The sequence below is a fragment of the Daucus carota genome, chromosome 6 (assembly GCF_001625215.2).
Source record: "Daucus carota subsp. sativus chromosome 6, DH1 v3.0, whole genome shotgun sequence".
NCBI classification, from domain to species: domain Eukaryota; kingdom Viridiplantae; phylum Streptophyta; class Magnoliopsida; order Apiales; family Apiaceae; genus Daucus; species Daucus carota.
The window spans coordinates 13475205-13497598 of record NC_030386.2 but is presented as its reverse complement, the minus strand read 5'-3'; the positions used below and the strand labels follow the sequence as shown (position 1 = coordinate 13497598).

Sequence of the window (22394 nt, the reverse complement as noted above, 5' to 3'; positions counted from 1 at the left end):
TTGGTGGATTCCACTGCGGGGCATGCACTGTTAAGCTTCATGGATGCCTACTCGGGCTACAATCAAATCCCCATGTTCAAGCTAGATCAGGAACATACCTCCTTCATCACTGACAGAGGGCTTTATTGCTATATAGGCATGCCGTTTGGTTTACTAAATGCTGGAGCTACATATCAAAGGCTTGTCAACAAGATGTTTAAGGACCAGATCGGGAGAACAATGGAAGTGTACGTGGATAACATGGTAGTTAAATCAAAGGAAGCTTATGATCATGTTACACACTTATCAGAAATGTTCGACATATTGAGGGATTACAGGATGAAGTTGAATCCCCAAAAATGCGTATTCGGGGTTGAATCCGGCAAGTTCCTGGGCTTCATTGTCAATCACAGGGGAATCGAAGCTAACCCTGCGAAGATCAAGGCCTTAATTGAAATGAGGTCGCCTAAGAATGTAAAAGAGGTGCAATGCCTTACAGGCCGGGTTGCCGCCCTAAACCGGTTTATCTCAAAATCCTCAGATAAATGTAGAGAATTTTTTGCAGCCATAAAAAAGGGGCAAAAATTTGAATGGACGACAGAATGCGAGGCTGCCTTCTTGAAGCTGAAGGAGCAGCTTGGAAGGCCGCCACTGTTGGCAAAACCAACGGAGGGTGAAGCCTTAATCCTTTACCTAGGGGTTTCCGAGTTCTCAATTAGCGCTGTCCTGATCAAGGAGGATGAGCAAGCCCAACAGCCGGTATATTATGTGAGCAAAAGATTACTTGACGCTGAAACCCGTTATTCAAACATGGAGAAGTTAGCCTATGCACTAATTTTGGCTTCTCGCAAACTAAGGCCCTACTTCCAGGCTCACAAGATTGAAGTGCGAACATCCTTCCCCCTCAGACAAGTTTTACACAAGCCGGAAGCCTCTGGCAGAATTATGAAGTGGGCGGTTGAGCAAGGCCAATTTGATATAGAATACAAGCCAAGAACCGCAATTAAGGGGCAAGCACTAGCTGACTTCATCCTAGAGTTTCCACCCACTTTCGAAGTTGAAGGGATGGAGTGTGTACCTGAGCCTCAGTCTCCGATAGCCATACCCGAGAATTGTTCCCCTTGGTGGAACTTGTACGTCGATGGGGCTGTCAATGTAAATGGGGCCGGGGCTGGCATCGTCCTAGTCAGTCCGGAAGGCCATAAGCTGCGAACCTCCATTCATTTCGACTTTAAAGCCACCAACAATGACGCTGAGTATGAAGCCCTAATAGCTGGGTTGAAGCTAGCCTTGGAGATGAGGGTGGAAAATATGAATGTTTACAGTGATTCTATGTTGGTAGTCTGGCACATCCGAGGTGGCTTCCAAGCTAGGGGTCCCCGTACTGATCTCTATATGCGGTATGCATAGGAATTAATTGGAAAATTCAGGGAAATCAAGCTAGAGCAAATACCAAGATCTGAGAATGCAGATGCAGATGCCTTAGCCAAATTGGGCTATCAGAGGGATGCACACATGCTTGGGGTGATCCCCCTCGAAATCCAGTATCAACCTAGCATTCCCAAAATTGAAGTCATGGACGTTAAAGTTGATGAGTCTGACCTTTGGACAACCCCAATCCATGAATACATAGCCAACGGAACCCTACCTACAGACAAGGGTGAGGCCAGGATATTGAGATACAAGGCAGCCCAGTATGTAATTTATGATGGAATCCTTTACAAAAGGGGGTTCAATCGGTCCCTCCTCAGGTGTGTTGCTGGGGTAAGATGTGAATACATTATGCACGAGGTGCATGAAGGAATTTGTGGGAATCACTCGGGGGGTGCCTCCCTCGCTCACAAAATCCTCCGTCAAGGCTACTACTGGCCTACTCTCCACAAGGATGCTTATGCCTTCGCCAAGGCCTGTGACAGTTGCCAAAGGTTCTCTAATACAAACAAGAGCCCTGCGGTACCCCTGAAGACTCTGACGAGCCCCTGGCCGTTTGCTGTTTGGGGTATAGATCTGATTGGTGAATTACCAAAAGGGAAAGGAGGGGTGAAATACGCAGTCGTGGCTGTAGACTACTTTACTAAATGGGCTGAGGCTGAACCCCTGGCTTCCATCACTACAAGGAAGCTAGTAGACTTCGTTTATCGAGCAATCGTCTGTCGATACGGGGTTCCCTACAAGCTCATATCAGACAATGGGAAACAGTTTGATAGCAATGAGATGATGAATTTCTGTGAACACCTTGGCATAAAGAAAGGCTAATCCGCAGTGTGCCACCCTTAGAGTAACGGTCAGACAGAAGCCGTCAACAAAATTATAAGCACACCCTGAAAGCCAAACTGGAAGAGAAAAAAGGATGCTGGCCAGAAGAACTCCCTATGGTGTTGTGGTCTTACAATACAACGCCAAGGTCTACCACTGGCGAAACCCCGTTCACCCTAACATACGGGTGTGAAGCTATGGTTCCCGTGGAAGTTGGTGCAGGATCTTTTCGAAGGGATAACTATGACCCTGAGAACAATGAAGTCAATCACAGGCTCTACCTAGATCTGATTGAAGTAGTAAGGGATACGGCTCAGCTAAAACTTACTGCGTATCAACACAGGACCCGTAAGTATTTTGATAAGAAAGTGAGGGCTCGACCCCTCAAAGCGGGAGACCTAGTTCTCAGGAAAATGATGCCCAACATGAGGGTTCCCGCTCATGGAGCCTTCGGTGCAAAATGGGAAGGCCCATACATCATCAAAACTGTGCTTTGGGAAGGTACCTATCACCTCACAGACATGGATGGAAGACTCATACCACGGGCATGGAACGCCCAACACTTAAAGAGGTATTACCAGTAGCTTCACCCGGGTAGTATTTCTGTAGGCTTCGGCATAAGGGTCAGGACAATAAAGGCGGTTTATTAGTTGTAATCGCTATGCTTTTAGGAAAATTATCAGGCTACTATTTGCTTTATTTGCTAGGATGCTCGGGGGGTAGTGTCGTTACACCCCCCAAAATTATGCTATGTCAACTTTTTACCATGTGATTCAATAAATTTTCGCAGCTTTCTGTTACAAAAATGTCGTATATGCTTGCTTGCTTACTGTGATTGTTAGTTGAATACTTCGTGTATGCTTTAAAAGGTATTTAGGTTTCAATTGCATCTAGTTCTTCACCATAATTAAAAATTATGCTTAAGAACTCGGGGGGTAGTGGTAGGCATATCATTAACATTACTTAGCTTAAATTTGAAATGGAAATTGAAAACACTAAAACTCGTGGACACAACTTGATAACTTGGCTACACTGGTGGGAAGGAAAGCTTATCAAAGCTTTCAAGATTTCAAGCCTATCAAGACTTTCAAGGCTAAAGCTTATCAAAGCTTTCAAGGTTTCAAGCCTATCAAGGCTTTCAAGGCTAAAGCTTATCAAAGCTTTCAAGGTTTACAGCCTATCAAGGCTTTCAAGGCTAAAGCTTATCAAAGCTTTTAAGGTTTCAAGCCTATCAAGGCTTTCAAGGCTAAAGCTTATCAAAGCTTTCAAGGTTTCAAGCCTATCAAGGCTTTCAAGGCTAAAGCTTCTCAAACTTTCTTGGTTTTGGGCTTATAGTAGCCCTTCAAGGTTTAAAGCTTATCAAAGCATTCAAGGATAAAGCTTTTCAAGGTTTCAAGGTTTTGGGCTTATAGTAGCCCTTCAAGGTTTAAAGCTTATCAAAGCTTTCAAGGCAAAAGCTTTTCAAGCTTTCATGGTTTTGGGCTTACAGTAGCCCTTCAAGGTTTAAAGCTTATCAAAGCTTTCAAGGCTAAAGCTTCTCAAGCTTTCATGGTTTTGGGCTTACAGTAGCCCTTCAAGGTTTAAAGCTAATCAAAGCTTTCAAGGATAAAGCTTTTCAAGCTTTCAAGGTTTTGGGCTTACAGTAGCCCTTCAAGGTTTAAAGCTTATCAAAGCTTTCAAGGCAAAAGCTTTTCAAGCTTTCATGGTTTTGGGCTTACAGTAGCCCTTCAAGGTTTAAAGCTTATCACAACTTTCAAGGCAAAAGCTTTTCAAGCTTTCATGGTTTTGGGCTTACAGTAGCCCTTCAAGGTTTAAAGCTTGATAGAGCATATATTTATATATGCTTTTATATGATTTTATTCCCAAAGTTGTAGTATTTTGTAAATAATCGGGTAATTACTAATTGATTTTAAGTGTTTAATGGCAGGAAAATAAATATTCCTAAGTTGGATGAAATTAGCTTATTTGGGCTTTTATTTGATGGAAATTCGGACTTTATGGGCTACCTGCGAATCAAATCTTGTTTGGGCCATAACTTGAGCTCCGGGCGTCAGAATTAAGCGATTCAACAGCCCACGCGAAGATATTGGAATTTTCTACAAGTATAAAGTGGCCCAGCTCTCTAAAGACAAATGGATCAGCCCAGAATCAGGCCTGAAAGTCAGCCTACGAATTTCTTTTCTGAATCGAAATTGTTTTAGGAAAATATATTTGTTTTTCAAGGAAACCATTAAAACACTATTATTATTAGGTTTTGTATGATTAGAAACATATTGAGCATTGTGTATTGAGAGACGGAGATAGAGAGAAAGCTTTTGGAGAGAACTTGAGCAAAGATTGAAGGGATTCAGTCCAAGTTCGAGAGATTTCGTCAAGTTGTATTTTCTTCACTCTTGTACTTTTGTGACATGATTTCAGTTATATATATATTCGTGTTTTCTTTAATTGTTATGGGTAACTAATCCTCTAATCCGAGGATTGGGGAGTATTTGTTGGCTTAATATGTTTGTTTGATCTAAGATTGTGGTTTCCCTATGTATGCTAATCTGTCATTGAGCGCTTAACACAGTTATAGGAGTCGCGAACCTGTAATTGTATCTGTAGGATTTATAATGAATCGGGAGAGGATTTATATCTCTTGTACATGATATGACAGACATAACTCGATTAATTAATCGGGAGATTATTAGGCGAGTTGTGAAACAGAAAATCCTTGGTTCGTGATAACTTATAATTTGGTTTTGATTGATCATGGGAGTGACTTCAAGATTAAATTATAGGTATTATTTTGTATCTTGGGAGAGAACATTATAATCAATAGAAGGATTGTTTTTAGCAGAGTAGAGACTTGCATATCACAATTGATTGACATTCATTGTAGCCAACAAAGAAACCTGATTCTTGGATTGCCTTTTATCTTCGTTAATTTACACTTTTACTTGCTTTATTAGTTCAATTTAGTTAATAGTAAAAACACAACTTTTCTCTAAAACTTCTAAATAGAAAGGAATAATATACTTGGTTTGATATTGTATTAAGTCCTTCCTTGAGAACGAACTTTACATAAAATCACTGCAACAAATTGGCGCCGCTGCCGGGGAAGGCAGCAATATTAAGTTTAGCTTAATTATTTCTTATTGTTTAGATTTTATTAAATTTGTTTTCAAGATCTATCTCATTGGTGTTTCGTTTCAGGTGCACCTTATATATGCGAAGATCGAAAAGTATTGGAAATTTCGAACCAGATCCAGAAATTGAGCGCACTTTTCGAGTTAGAAGGAAAGAAGCAAGGAGAAAGGAAGAGGAGGCCAAGATGGATGATAACAATAATCCAAACGGAAATCTCAATATTGTTGTGCCTGATGAGTCATCCATTCAGGATCATGAGACTCCTAATCCTGCTAATTGCATGTACAAGACTCCTGAGATTGGTGCAGCTCGATATAACATCAATCCCCGTCTAATTCAGATGGTGAGCAATTCTGCTTTTGAAGGAGACATTGAGCGAGAGGATCCACACCGCCATCTAGAGCGCTTCGTGCAAATGTGTGGTTCCTTCAGAATTAATGGTGTCACAGCAGATCAGATTCGTCTCCACATGTTCCCTTATTCTATAAAGGGAAAGGCTTTGGAATGGTTTCAACAGCTGTCAGATACTGCTCTAGCTACTTGGGATAATCTTTCGACCGAGTTCCTATCAAAATATTATCCTTCTGACAAGACTCAGCAAATGAGAGCAATTATTCTTACTTTCAAAGCACAACCAAGTGAAGGCTTGTATCAAGCATGGGAGAGATACAAGGCATTGTTGAGAAAATGTCCACATCATGGTTACGAGGAGTGGATGGTTCTGAGTACTTTCTATGGAGCTCTAAATTCTGATATTCGGCTGAGTTTGGATGTTGCAGCTGGAGGAAATTTTAAGAAAGCACCTGTTACTCAAGCTAAGGCACTTCTCGAGGAATTGGCCTCAAATAACTATGCTTGGGCACCTAGTGGTACAAGCTCAGTGAAATCAGCACAAGACACTGAGATGATGAACTTGCTCACTCTGAAATTGGATGCTCTTACTCAAGAAGTTCGTGGACAAAGGGCAAATGTCAATGCTATTTCTACTCCAATGGAAGGGTATAATGATCCTGGTACTGATCAGTACTTACATGCACAACAATTTTCAGAGGAAGCAGCTTTCATCCAAGGAAGACAATCATGGCCTGTTCAGAATAATTCTTATTACAATCCAAATCAGAGGCCCAACAACAATCTTTCTTACAACAACAATCATGCTGTTAATCCATCATATGCAGCTCAGAAGCAGCAACCTCCCGGTTTTCAACCACGTCAACAGTATCCAAATCAACAACAGTTTCAACCTCCACCAAAGGACAAGAAAGAACCTGCTGATTGGGAAATTGCACTCAGTAAGATGATACAAGGGACGACTGGAGCTTTTGCCAATATGGAAACCAAATTTGAAAAAGTGGAGTCAAGGCTTGATCAGATGGCTTCATCACAAAAGATGTTGGAAGTTCAAATTGGGCAAATTGCTAATAAGGTTGGTGTTTGTGAGCAAGGATCTCTACCTAGTCAACCAGAGTTGAAGGGTAATGAGCAATGCAAGGCTATCACTTTGAGGAATGGAAGAGAATTGCCCGAAGTCGAGGTTGTCAAGCGTAATGAAAAGGCCCCTTCAAAGAAAGACGAGCTAGTTGAATCTGAGGCTGAAATTTCAGAAAAGGAAAATGATGAGCAGAAAGAAGATGAAATTACACCAAAGGTACCAGTGAAACCATATGTTCCTCCAATCCCTTTCCCACAAAGGCTGCATAACAAGAAGTTGCAGAAACAATATGAGAAATTCTTGCAAACCTTTCGGCAATTGCATATAAATATTCCTTTTGCTGATGCCTTGGCACAAATGCCATTATATGCCAAATTTTTGAAGGAGATGTTGTCTAGGAAGCGGAAACTTGAAGATGTGGAAACCATTACTCTCAATGCGGAGTGTAGTGTAGTAATTCAAAAATCAATTCCGCAAAAGTTAAAAGATCCCGGAAGTTTCTCATTACCATGCACTATTGGAAAGATGGAGAATATTAAAGCCTTATGTGATTTGGGGGCTAGTGTAAGTTTGATGCCATACTCCATTTGCAAGAGGCTTGGTCTTGGAGAGCTCAAGAAGACAAGAATCTCACTTCAGTTGGCAGATCGTACAATCAAGCATCCCTTGGGAGTCATAGAGGATGTAATTGTCAAGGTAGTTAAATTCTTTATTCCTTGTGATTTTGTGGTGTTGGATATGGATGAAGATGTGGAGATGCCCATAATCTTGGGAAGGCCCTTTTTGGCTACTGCTGGAACCACAATCGATGTCAAAGCTAGGAAACTCACACTGAATGTTGGTGATGAAAAGGTTGAGTTCGATCTCAACAAAGCACTGAAAATGCCTTCAATTGACGCTACATGTTTCAATGTTGACATAGTCGATGAGATTGTGAAGAATGGTGATGTAGACTTGGAGGACCAAGAACAAGCTCCAACTGACAAAGAAGGTGAGGACAAACTCGCATTAGAGATGCAAAAACCAGGTATGCCAATGATTGAGATGGCATTTTCAATATCAGAGGCACCTCAGGTAGAACTCAAACCTCTTCCTTCTAATCTAAAATATGCTTTTCTTGGTGATAATGAGACATATCCTGTGGTCGTATCTTCTTTACTTGATGATGATGAACTTGAAAAATTGTTAAAAGTGCTTAAAAAATTTAAATCATCAATAGGTTGGACAATTCAGGATATCAAGGGAATTAGCCCCGCTCTTTGCATGCATAGGATTGATTTAGAAGATAATCATAAACCAGTGATTGAAGGACAAAGAAGGTTATATCCTAACTTGCAAGATGTGGTTAAAAAAGAGATAACTAAGCTGTTAGATGCGGGTATTATATACTATGTTCCACATAGTAAATGGGTTAGTCCTATTCATGTTGTGCCTAAGAAGGGTGGGATGACTGTTGTGAAAAATGAAAAGAATGAATTAATTCCCACAAGAACTGTAACAGGTTGGAGAGTTTGTATTGATTATAGGAAATTAAATAATGCTACTCGCAAGGATCACTTTCCCCTCCCATTTATTGATCAGATGTTAGAAAGACTTGCGGGTAATGAGTATTATAATTTCCTAGATGGTTTCCCAGGATATTTTCAGATTCCTATTGCTCCTGGAGACCAAGAAAAGACAACCTTTACTTGTCCATATGGCACATTTGCTTATCGTAGGCTACCCTTTGGTTTGTGTAATGGCCCGTTTACGTTTCAACGACTTATGACGGCTATTTTCTCTGATTTTATAGGAAAAACCATGGAAGTCTTCATGGATGACTTCACTGTATATGGTTCTTCCTTTGATACTTGTTTGACTAATCTTTCTCAAGTGTTGCAGAGATGTGCAGAAACTAACCTTGTTCTTAATTGGGAGAAGTGTCACTTTATGGTGAAAGAAGGCATTGTGCTTGGGCACAAGATTTCTAGTAAGGGCATTGAGGTGGACAGGGCCAAAATCGAAGTGATTGAGAAATTACCCCCATCTTCTTCTGTGAAGGGGATTAGAAGTTTTCTTGGACATGCCGGTTTCTACCGTCGTTTTATCAAGGATTTTTCTAAAATTTCTCGCCCTCTCTGTAATTTACTTGAAAAAGATAGCATATTTGATTTTGATGAGAGGTGTCTTGTGGCTTTCAACAGGTTGAAGAAGGAGCTTACTTCTGCACCGATAATGTCAGCCCCTGATTGGAGCTTACCATTTGAGCTTATGTGCGATGCTAGTGACTATGCAGTTAGTGCTGTTTTGGGACAGAAGAAGGACAAGCGCATGCATGTGATTTATTATGCGAGCAAGACACTTGATGAGGCACATGTCAATTATGCTACCACTGAAAAAGAGCTCCTTGCTGTGGTTTTTGCTTTCGACAAGTTTACATCATATCTTGTGGGATCTAAAGTGATTGTTTATACGGATCATGCTGCGATCCGTTACTTGATGTCAAAGAAGGATGCCAAGCCTCGTCTAATCCGTTGGATACTCCTACTCCAAGAATTTGATCTTGAAATTCGAGACAAGAAAGGCTCTGAAAATCTAGTAGCTGATCATCTTTCAAGATTGGACCAAGGCGATGGAGTGGTAGGTGATGATATGCCTATTAATGAACTATTTCCAGAAGAAGCACTTTTGGTTGTCTCGATGTCTACACCATGGTATGCAGATTTTGTCAATTACATAGTTAGAGGTATTGTGCCATCAGAACTTAACTATCAACAAAAGAAAAAATTTCTTTCTGATGTGAAACATTACTTCTGGGAAGAACCTCTGCTCTATAAAGAATGTGCTGATGGGATTTTGAGGAGATGTGTTCCTCACGAGGAGATCCCTGATATCCTTAAACATTGCCATGATTTGGAATGTGGTGGGCATAATAGTAGCATGAAAACAGTGGCAAAAATCTGGCAGTCAGGATTTTATTGGCCTTCAATGTACCAAGACGCGAGAAGTTTTGTTTCCACTTGTGATAGATGTCAAAGGACAGGAAATATATCAAGACGGAATGAAATGCCTTTACAATCTATTCTTGAGGTGGAGATATTTGATGTATGGGGGATAGATTTCATGGGTCCCTTTCCATCATCTTATGGAAACAAATATATCTTGGTAGGAGTTGATTACGTCTCAAAATGGGTGGAGGCAACTGCTAGTCCTACCAATGATGCTAGAGTGGTGAAAAAGTTCTTACAAAAGCATGTCTTCACAAGATTTGGAGTTCCTCGTGCTATTATCAATGATGGAGGGTCTCACTTTTGCAATAAACTGATTGAAGACCTTTTGAAAAAGTATGGTGTGACTCAAAAAGTTGCAACACCTTATCACCCTCAAACGAGTGGGCAAGTAGAGATTTCAAATCGAGAGCTGAAACAAATTCTTGAGAAGACAGTGACAAGCTCTAGTAAAGATTGGTCGAGGAAGCTAGATGATGCTTTATGGGCCTACCGTACAGCTTTCAAGACACCTATTGGAATGTCTCCCTATAGGTTGGTTTTTGGAAAATCTTGTCATTTACCTGTTGAATTAGAACATAAGGCATATTGGGCAACACGATTCTTAAACATGGAGTTGAAAGATGCGGGACTAAACAGGTTGATGCAACTCAGTGAACTTGATGAGTTGAGACTCTAATCCTATGAAAGTGCTGCAAGCTATAAAGAAAAAACAAAATTGTGGCATGACAAGCATATTCAGAAGAAAGATTTCGAAGTTGGACAAAAGGTTCTTTTGTTTAATTCGAGACTTAAACTTTTTCCTGGAAAACTCAAGTCACGATGGTCTGGACCGTTTGAAATTGTTAAAGTGTATCCATATGGTACTGTGGCAATTACTCGAGAGGGGTCTGAAATTTTTAAGGTGAATGGTCAGAGGCTCAAGCCATATTTGATCGGGGAAGAGTCACAAGGAGGAGATCATTATCTTCTCACTGATCGTAGAACTTGATCCAGAACAGGCGTCCGGCTAAATGACGTTAACGACAGCGCTTATTGGGAGGCAACCCAATGTCTCGGTAAGTTCTTATATTATATTATATAATAGAATTTTGTAATTTTTTTTTAGGGATGTATATATATTATTATTATTGTTATTATTATTATTGTTATTATTATTATTATTATTTTTACTCCCACAAGGTGCCTTGATAAATTTTTGTGAAGTGTTTCAGATAATTTTTTTTAAATATGAGACAGAAGATATTGCTGGCCATTTCACTTTTACGCAAGCTGTGTGGACAAGTTTGTGCCTAAAAACAAAAGGAGCGCGAATTTTGGTTAAGTTGATAATTTTTTTTTTGTCACACAAGAGTGCCAGTTCCAGTGCGTCAGGATGGGCATCCAAATTTTGGTGAATGGCCATCTTGAGCTACTGTACAAACGCCACAATTTTGACATCCTATGCTTTTATTTTATCCTTTTGGGCCACAATTATTCGGCCCATTGCGCCACTTAGTTCACAACATCCATTTTATAAAATCACTGGGAAAAGGAGCGGAGTACTTAGTTTTTGTTTTTTTTTTTGTTTTTTTTTTTGTTTTTTTTTGTTTTTGTTTTTTTAGTGTTGTTATTGTTAATTTATTATATATATAATCTTTATATTTATATTATATAATCTGTAAAATACTATAATGTATAATAATAAATATATTTGTATTTGATTTATTCTTGTTATTAGTATAGCATTTATTATTATTATTATTATTATTATTATTATTATTATTATTATTATTATTATTATTATTATTATTCATATTTGTACAATTATATTATATATATATATATATATATATATATTGTATTTTATCTATTGTTTCTTATTTTATTTACTTAGCTAATTTTATTTTGATTATTGTTTTAAAAAAAAATTATATGTATCATTTATCTACATATTTTATATTCTATATATTATATATATACATATATTAGTTTTTTTGTTTTTGGTTTTTTTTATAGAGTTATTACTTTATTTAATTAGTTTCACCAATAATAAAAAAAACAAAAAGAGTAACATTAGCTTTTGTATTTTATTTACTGTATTATAATATATGTATTCTACGTGTACACTAACCTAGTTCTGCTCTGTTTTCTTGAAATTCTAATCCCAGTTGGTTTTAGTTAGATGCTGCAGGGTGCTTTCAATATATATACAGCCACCATGGGTTCATAACACATCGTCAAATTATATAATTGATAGCCGTGATCCTCGATCTTCTGTCGCGTGCAAACTGCCGTGTTTATTGACTCTGTCTTTTGCACTTCAGATAACAACCGGTAACAATTTCACCAACACAACCCTTTCATGGCTTCTAGATCTTCAAGCAAACAGCAACAACCTCCTGCCAAGAAACAAAAGCGCGAGCTTGAAAATCTCTCGACAACTCAACCTTTTGGTGGTGGTACAAAGATGCAGAATACTGGTCCGGCGAAACAACACACATTACATGCCGCTGCTTCTAAAACTCAGAAATATCCCCACACTATCAAATTTAGTGGTGCGGCACAACAGAATATTTATGCGGTGTTGTCTAAACGGAAGGTTTTGTCAAACAAATATATTGATCTATCAGCTTTGCAAGTGTTGGGAATACAAGATGACCTCGTACAAGCATTGAAAGTTACTGGTTGGAGTGGCCTCATGAGTATGGATGATCCTTCCTATGAGAAACTTACATATGAATTTTTGAGTTCTTTCACTGTCAATGATGATGCCCTGTCATTCCGGATAGCTAATGTGCAGCATGAAATCACAAAATCTGCTCTGGCTGATATGTTTGGTTGGCAATTGGTTGAGTCACAACCGTTGCCCGAAGGATATGCTACTCCATTCTGGCAAGCACTCACTCGCTTGCCGAAGAGTGCCAGTTATGGAACTGATTGTGCTTTCTCTTCATAAATTGTAAGTGATTCTTATCGCTACTTCTCTCGCCTCATGTCCTACACCATATATGGTCGTGCTGAAAATAATCACAAGATTCAAACGGGTGAGTTGGCTCTGTTATATCACGTTCATGATGGCCAACTAGTGGATTGGACAAACTTGTTAATTAGCAGATTCTTGTATCAAGCCAAGCGAGCTAAAGGTGCTATTGTCCTAGGAGGTTTTGTAACAAGAATTGCTGAGAGGTTGGGTGTATTTAATCGCAATACCACCAATTTACCGGTGGTAGAAGGCTGGCCCACTACTATCAATGTCGATTACTTGATTGGTATGCACTTGTTGCGTCGACATAAACTTTTAGAGCTGCGTAAAGTGGATCACAAGCGTAAGCATGCTTCAATAACAATGAAAGATCATGATATAGCGCCGGATCCGAAAAATACTCTTAAGGACCAGGTTGCAGGGTTGCAGAGACAAATGGCGAGGATGGAAAAACAAATGGGAGACATGTTTTCCTATATTCAGAGGCACCTTCCACATCATACACCTTGATTTTGAGGGGAGTTTTCTTTCATAGCTTTTTAGAGTAGTTCTTGTGTCATTGAGGACATTGACCCATTCAAGTGTGGGGATGTGTTCTCACGAATAATAATATTATATAAAAAAAATAAAAAAATTGCATATTGCCTTGTCTTAATTTTAGGATAGTCATGATAGTTGCATTTAAATTAGAGCATATAGTTATTTAATTTGGCATGCATTTTTTTTAGTAGATTTTTATTTTTATTAATTTTTTTTATAGTTTGCATTTTCATAATTTCATGAAAGTTTGTCGACCAAGTCAATTTCCTATGATGAGCTTATTTGCATAATTTCTTGGTTAGTAGTCTTGATCATATGTGATGTCTTGCATGCTTAGAAATTGCTTGTGCGGGAACTTGTAATTACACTATAAATGTTCTAGAGGCGAGATTTAGACTAGCTTATTTCTTGAGTCTTAACTATGGGCCGGGCGTAGAATTTTGACTATTCCCTTCTGAGCTTGGAGTCTATAATTCTTAAGTGAGGGGGAGCTTTGGGATATACATGTCTTTCTTAAAAAAAACAGAAAAAAAATACATGTATTAGCAATAAAGTTCACAAAAAAAAATGGTGGTAAAATTGATTAGGTTGGGCTCATTAATACTCGAGTAATTAAGTCTGAGGGGACTTTGTGCCTAGTAACCTAAAGCCTTTCATGGTTTGGGATTACTGACCCAACGCTCGCTAAATGGGTATTAGTGTATAAATCTTTAGGGATCTCAACCATTGCACGGTCAAATAAGCCACCTAAACCGCATGTGAACAATTTGGTTGGTGAAGTCTTATGGTGGTCGTAACTCATTTACAGCGTCCCGACCTTAGACCGAGCATGTACACACCAAATAATAGATATTGAAAAAAGAAAAAAGAAAAAAAAAAAAAGAAGAAGCATATATAGGAGAGGCATGGAAGTTCCTTGGTGACCCTAAACTGTAGTTGACTCTAATGTAACGAAGTGTTTAAGCATTATTCTGATTAACGACTCATGGCTAAGATTCTGTTGAAGTTTGTTGGTCTCTATTTTGTTTCATTAGAGAGCATGTTGAGCACACACGATGCACTCCGTACTTGCAGTGGAAGAGTTGCATGACTAATTTGTGAGCTAGATGAATTCTTTGATTGTTGCAAATTCTGAGGATTATACGTTGACAAGGTTGATAATTTCATGATTGGGATCTATGCATATTCATTTAGTTTGCATTCATATTAGTTGCATTCTTAAGACTTGGCAGAAAAGAAATGAATTTTGTGGGTACATTCACTATAGGCCCTCACGAGACCTTACTCGTCCACTAGGGCTGCCTAGGGGTTTAAAGGGCTTGTTGCATATGCCAAATGCAACCGTGATCACCTACGGAAGTGGTATATATCTATTAGGTGTTAGTGTTATTTATTTTATTTGTCCGAGGACGTGCAAAACACTAAGTGTGGGGATATTTGATAGAGCATATATTTATATATGCTTTTATATGATTTTATTCCCATAATTGTAGTATTTTGTAAATAATCGGGTAATTACTAATTGATTTTAAGTGTTTAATGGCAGGAAAATAAATATTCCTAAGTTAGATGAAATTAGCTTATTTGGGCTTTTATTTGATGGAAATTCGGACTTTATGGGCTACCTGCGAATCAAATCTTGTTTGGGCCATAACTTGAGCTCCGGGCGTCAGAATTAAGCGATTCAACAGCCCACGCGAAGATATTGGAATTTTCTACAAGTATAAAGTGGCCCAGCTCTCTAAAGACAAATGGATCAGCCCAGAATCAGGCCTGAAAGTCAGCCTACGAATTTCTTTTCAGAATCGAAATTGTTTTAGGAAAATATATTTGTTTTTCAAGGAAACCATTAAAACACTATTATTATTAGGTTTTGTATGATTAGAAACATATTGAGAATTGTGTATTGAGAGACGGAGATAGAGAGAAAGCTTTTGGAGAGAACTTGAGCAAAGATTGAAGGGATTCAGTCCAAGTTCGAGAGATTTCGTCAAGTTGTATTTTCTTCACTCTTGTACTTTTGTGACATGATTTCAATTATATATATATTCGTGTTTTCTTTAATTGTTATGGGTAACTAATCCTTTAATCCGAGGATTGGGGAGTATTTGTTGGCTTAATATGTTTGTTTGATCTAAGATTGTGGTTTCCCTATGTATGCTAATCTGTCATTGAGCGCTTAACACAGTTATAGGAGTCGCGAACCTGTAATTGTATCTGTAGGATTTATAATGAATAGGGAGAGGATTTATATCTCTTGTACATGATATGACAGACATAACTCGATTAATTAATCGGGAGATTATTAGGCGAGTTGTGAAACAAAAAATCCTTGGTTCGTGATAACTTATAATTTCGTTTTGATTGATCATGGGAGTGACTTCAAGATTAAATTATAGGTATTATTTTGTATCTTGGGAGAGAACATTATAATCAATAGAAGGATTGTTTTTAGCAGAGTAGAGACTTGCATATCACAATTGATTGACATTCATTGTAGCCAGCAAAGAAACCTGATTCTTGGATTGCCTTTTATCTTCGTTAATTCACACTTTTACTTGCTTTATTAGTTCAATTTAGTTAATAGTAAAAACACAACTTTTCTCTAAAACTTCTAAATAGAAAGGAATAATATACTTGGTTTGATATTGTATTAAGTCCTTCCCTGAGAACGAACTTTACATAAAATCACTGCAACAAAGCTTATCAAAGCTTTCAAGGCAAAAGCTTTTCAAGCTTTCATGGTTTTGGGCTTACAGTAGCCCTTCAAGGTTTAAAGCTTATCGAAGCTTTCAAGGCAAAAGCTTTTCAAGCTTTCATGGTTTTGGGCTTACAGTAGCCCTTCAAGGTTTCAAGCTTATCAAACCTTTCAAGGCAAAAGCTTTTCAAGCTTTCATGGTTTTGGGCTTACAGTAGCCCTTCAAGGTTTAAAGCTTATCAAAGCTTTCAAGGCAAAAGCTTTTCAAGCTTTCATGGTTTTGGGCTTACAGTAGCCCATCAAGGTTTAAAGCTTATCAAAGCTTTCAAGGCAAAAGCTTTTCAAGCTTTCAAGGTTTCGGGCTTACAGTAGCCCCTCATGGTTTAAAGCTTATCAAAGCTTTCAAGGAAAAAGCTTCTCAAGCTTCCAAGGTTTTGGGCTTACAGTACCCCTTCAAGGTGAAAACCCATCAAGGCTTTCAAGGCCGAAGGCTTATCAGGGCTTTCGAATTTGAAGCCTATCCTGGCTCGCAAGGCTAACTTGGTGGAATTATTACAAGGCGAACTTGGTGGAGTTATTACATGGCTAACTTGGTGGAATTGCTACGAGGCTTACTTTGTGGAATTAGCTCGGAGCTTGCACTTGGAGATTATTCTAAAAAAGCTTACATCTGGGGATCACTTTAAGGCTAACGCCCAAGAATATCTTTCGAGGTTCACATTTGGGGCTCACGGGTAAAGCCCCAATGCCAAGCTCTCACATAAGGTCAAGCTTACCTATCCTTGGGTGGATTGTTAAAGATTAAGTACTCTTAGACTATCAACGTGCATCCTCAAAGAAGGAGACAATCCTGATGAACAAAGTCTCGAGGGTCACAACCCCCCAGAAGGTGGACAATGTGTACACTTTCAATACAAGGGTTACCCCCTGCGTTCATTCCCCTTACCTGCACGGAAGGGTTAGGCGACCAACACAATAATATCCAAGGAAATACAAGAAAGGCATACAAGGCAAAGAATGAAGAAGTGAAAGCAATTACATAGAAAATAAACTACAAGGGAAATTCGTCCCCACACCAACAGGGGGAGGCCCTTGTAGCGTTAAAAATATCTCGCGGGGCATTCGGAGGTGCCCGCACCCTCATCCAAAATATCAAATTCGTGACGATAAGCGCCACGCACAAATTCAGGATTAACAAAAAATAAAAGTTTGATTAACTAAGAGGAGGGAAGATCAAGGAGCAGCAGGGGAGGAGGAGCCCTTCTCGTCAGCAGCGAGGATGTCTTGCGGAGCCTGGGTTGCCACTAGGGTTGCAGCTGGAACCCCTTCCGGGGGCGTCACCTCAGTTCCCGCAGAGATCGGCTCTACGGGCTTCGGTTCGTCTTCAGCCACAACCCTCTTTTCAGTATCATCCCCGGAGAAACCTTGGCAAGTCGCCGGAACCTTCTCCTGGCCAGCAGCATCTTCGGCCTTCGCCTCCTCCAGGGCTACCACAGCATCGGGCCCCAACTTGGCCCAATCATTGTCAGGGAAGAAGCGGTAGGCCGATTTCACGCAGTCCTTGACCCCTGCGGCAACTCCGGCCTCAAAAACGGCGGCCTCCCGCTCCTTCCTCGTCGCCTTTGCAGCAACGGCAGCCTCCTGCAGCTCCTTCACCTGGCCCTCCAGCTTTTTGACCATTTTCCCAAGGCCATCAGCCTCCTCCTCCAAGGAACGTGTAATATTCCGTAATTTTTAGAATAATATTAATTGATTAGTAATATTAATAAAGGATTAAAATTGGATTAGATTAGGTTTTAAAATTGAAATAGGATAATGGGCCTAATATGGATCAGACTTGTATCCGGATAACGGGTAAGTTTAGAATTAGGGTTTTGAGACTCTTTATATATCGATCGTGTTCCCTCGTTTTTTTATATCTTTTGCGAGCTCCCAATCTTTTCTCTTCTTTTTATTACAAAAATTCATAGGGTTTTTATTCAGAAATCAGCTGTCTTGTAAAATTCGTAGTAAATTCAATTCTTATCGGATTTCGATGATTTTTAATGTGTCGGAAAGCTCTTTCAATTTCCTACAACTTTCGTTTACAATGTTTTCTCAGATTCGTTTTCGAACTGTTCTAAAAATTACAAAACATATTCAGGTCCTGTTTTTCGCTTTGAATCTGATCAGCAAACGTTTTATTTAATTCCCGATTCGTTATGAGTCCGTTTTTGATGAGCCTTACCTTTTCGGAAAGGTCTTTTCGTCCTCTACAGCTTCCGTGTTTTGTGTTTTTCCAGAAAATGTTGTTTATGGGGTCAAAACAGTAGATTAGTGATCTGGACAGATTGGATTCGCAGAGGATTTTGGAGTCTAGGATGAGATGATTTCGGTTGGTTGCCAAGGATTGATTATATGATCTAGGATGGTGTTGAGGTAAGTTTCTGACCGATCTTTCTAGTGTTTTAAAAATTATGTGTTATATGTTTATATTTGATTATATAAATTTGGGCTAAGTGATTATATTTTGAATTGATTTTCGTTCTCGTATATGTGCGGTGTTGACGATGATTTCGGAACTCTGATTTATGCCATGGTTTGTGAAAATAAGAATAAGAATAAGGACCGAGTCACCGGGTTATAGTGACAGTTTTCGGAAAATTCAGGACCGTTATCACCGGGTTGTAGTGGTCGTGGTATAAATTATGAGTTCTGAGTTATTGTTCACCATGTGATTGTGGCATCGAATAAGAATATGAAAGTGTTTTGAAAGTATTTGTTTCGTATATTGTTATCGTATTTTATAGAAATTATATTTTATCATATGTGTATACTTGTTACTTGGCCCGACTAGTTGGATCAATTAGTTGCTTGTTGGGCTGTATAGCTCATTACTTACATTTTTCAGGTTTGATTAAGAGCGGGTTGATTAGCATTGGAGTCGAGGATATTAGATTTGGAGAAATTTGACATATTGATTAGAGTTATTAGCTGCGCTTTTGTAATAGTCACCTTTGTAATCGGATTTTGGATTAATAAATTGTGTTGTATTTTAGTTTTGGAGTTAGTTTTAATATTCCGAAAAGTCGGGGTGTTACAGAACGCCTCACGGCATCCTCCTTCCTCCTCTCCTCACGGACTTTGGCTTCAGCCTCCTTTAGCTCCTGGTTGGCCTTCCGCACAAGATCCCTATCTTTGACAGCGGAAGCCAGGTCCGCCATAGCCTGCTTCAGATCCGCCCTCATCGTCTCATTGACCCGGGCTGTATCAGCAACATGCTCCCCCATCTTCAGATCGAGGAACAGGCTCTTGGCGTTGGCCACCACCTTGTCACGGGTGGCCTCGGCTATCGAAAGCCTGTCCCACTCCCGAATGGTAGCCTCGGAGACCTGGTCAGAGAGCATTCGCTGAAAGAGCTGAGTCTTTTGAGAGGAGGAGGAAGCGGGAGAGCTGCGGGTGATTAGTCCATATTTTTGCATATTTAAGTGCCTATTTTTTGTTTATTTTCGTAGTATTAATCGCTTATTTATTTTATTTCAGGAAATTGTAGATAAATAAAGGAAGAAGAGAAAATGCAAGAAAAAGAAGAAAAGGAAAAAAAAAAGAAGAAAAGAAAAGAGTTGGCAACTAAGGGACACATGGAGGGCCACAATCTTCCCAACACACAAGGCACATGGATGGTCAAGATTGAGCCACCCTACCCCTGAACCCTAATTCTTTAGTTATAAATACCCCCCTTCTCTTTACTTGTAAAGAACCAACCTAGCTACCTACCTATCTTTTTCTACCTAGTCATTTCTATAGTTAGTATCTTAGATAGAGTTACATTGTGCTAGCCCCAATTTCCTTTCCAAGCTTGTATACACTTTTTAATTTCTATGCAAATCTCTTTTAGCTTAATCTTGTATTGTCTTTTTAATTTATTTTCTCCAAGTTGTATGATTTTTTTAAGTACCACCACATGCTTTTTAAGCTTTTGGGAAATGAAGGATCATTAAGCTTGTGATTAGTATAGATTTGTGATCTTTTGAAATAGTAAATTAAATCCTAGCACAAAATTAATTTGTGTTAGGGTTTAGATTTAGAACCCCAAAATTATCATATTTATAATTTTAAGTGCTAGTAGTAAAAATTTAAAATAGACAGCTTGTTTTATGTTTACACTTACTAATTTGCTTTCGTCTTTATTTCTTAAAACACAAAACCCATTTACCCTGTTTTCGTTTGTTTGCTACTGAGTCCAAATCACCGAGTCAGTCCCTGTTTTCGTCAATTCGCTGAGTCTATAGTTCATTGTTTTGTGTGTTTAATTTCTCTGGGTCTGGATGACGAGGACACCTCTGCTACTGGTGGGCACACACATGTTTCTCTTCAACTTCAGGAGTCATACCAGTTTTTAGATCGAGATGCTTATCGTCCTGACATGTCATTCCTGGCCGATCAGTACACCACACCTCCGCTACAGGCCCCGGTCCCGTCATTTGGTAGCCCATCCTACGTGTTCGGGGCACCTGCGTTTCCACTTACATTGGCAGGGGTGAGGTCCACTCCTACTCCTGTACATATGCATAGTTTTGGTGCGTACGCTGCTGAGAGTAGTCCGTGGGCAGTACGAGATGAGTCGGAACCCGAGGGGCCGTCCCAGCCTGAGCAGAGACAGCAGCCACCCAGAGATGCAAAGGGGAAGGGCAGGAGATGTCACACGGGCAGCCATATCTTCGGGCATAAGAAGAAGTAGTTTATGTCTTTTGAGTTTATGTATTTTCAGTTTGTAGTTCCGTTGTTTGCTTATGTATGTTTATTTGGTACTTGTTGCTCATGTATGAACACTTGCTACTTGTTGCTACTTTTCAGTTTAGGTGTCATTATGTATGTAAACATTCTTGCATAACATCACTTTTATTCCAACAAACAATGACAAAGCCACATAAACATAATAAGCATCAACGTAACACTTAAAATGACACTGAAACATAGCAGTTAGCACTTAAAATGTTGCAGCTGGAGGAAATTTTAAGAAAGCACCTGTTACTCAAGCTAAGGCACTTCTCGAGGAATTGGCCTCAAATAACTATGCTTGGGCACCTAGTGGTACAAGCTCAGTGAAATCAGCACAAGACACTGAGATGATGAACTTGCTCACTCTGAAATTGGATGCTCTTACTCAAGAAGTTCGTGGACAAAGGGCAAATGTCAATGCTATTTCTACTCCAATGGAAGGGTATAATGATCCTGGTACTGATCAGTACTTACATGCACAACAATTTTCAGAGGAAGCAGCTTTCATCCAAGGAAGACAATCATGGCCTGTTCAGAATAATTCTTATTACAATCCAAATCAGAGGCCCAACAACAATCTTTCTTACAACAACAATCATGCTGTTAATCCATCATATGCAGCTCAGAAGCAGCAACCTCCCGGTTTTCAACCACGTCAACAGTATCCAAATCAACAACAGTTTCAACCTCCACCAAAGGACAAGAAAGAACCTGCTGATTGGGAAATTGCACTCAGTAAGATGATACAAGGGACGACTGGAGCTTTTGCCAATATGGAAACCAAATTTGAAAAAGTGGAGTCAAGGCTTGATCAGATGGCTTCATCACAAAAGATGTTGGAAGTTCAAATTGGGCAAATTGCTAATAAGGTTGGTGTTCGTGAGCAAGGATCTCTACCTAGTCAACCAGAGTTGAAGGGTAATGAGCAATGCAAGGCTATCACTTTGAGGAATGGAAGAGAATTGCCCGAAGTCGAGGTTGTCAAGCGTAATGAAAAGGCCCCTTCAAAGAAAGACGAGCTAGTTGAATCTGAGGCTGAAATTTCAGAAAAGGAAAATGATGAGCAAAAAGAAGATGAAATTACACCAAAGGTACCAGTGAAACCATATGTTCCTCCAATCCCTTTCCCACAAAGGCTGCATAACAAGAAGTTGCAGAAACAATATGAGAAATTCTTGCAAACCTTTCGGCAATTGCATATAAATATTCCTTTTGCTGATGCCTTGGCACAAATGCCATTATATGCCAAATTTTTGAAGGAGATGTTGTCTAGGAAGCGGAAACTTGAAGATGTGGAAACCATTACTCTCAATGCGGAGTGTAGTGTAGTAATTCAAAAATCAATTCCGCAAAAGTTAAAAGATCCCGGAAGTTTCTCATTACCATGCACTATTGGAAAGATGGAGAATATTAAAGCCTTATGTGATTTGGGGGCTAGTGTAAGTTTGATGCCATACTCCATTTGCAAGAGGCTTGGTCTTGGAGAGCTCAAGAAGACAAGAATCTCACTTCAGTTGGCAGATCGTACAATCAAGCATCCCTTGGGAGTCATAGAGGATGTAATTGTCAAGGTAGTTAAATTCTTTATTCCTTGTGATTTTGTGGTGTTGGATATGGATGAAGATGTGGAGATGCCCATAATCTTGG

The 22394-nt window shown here is 39.3% G+C and overlaps 2 pseudogenes; one reads left to right on the top strand and one right to left on the bottom strand.

The window, feature by feature from the left end:
* Positions 1–2351: 2351 nt before the first annotated feature.
* The window catches only part of LOC135147207 (uncharacterized), a 39795-nt pseudogene continuing 19752 nt past the window's right edge, over positions 2352–22394 (top strand).
* On the bottom strand, positions 5955–6069 carry LOC135147442 (small nucleolar RNA R71; annotated as a pseudogene).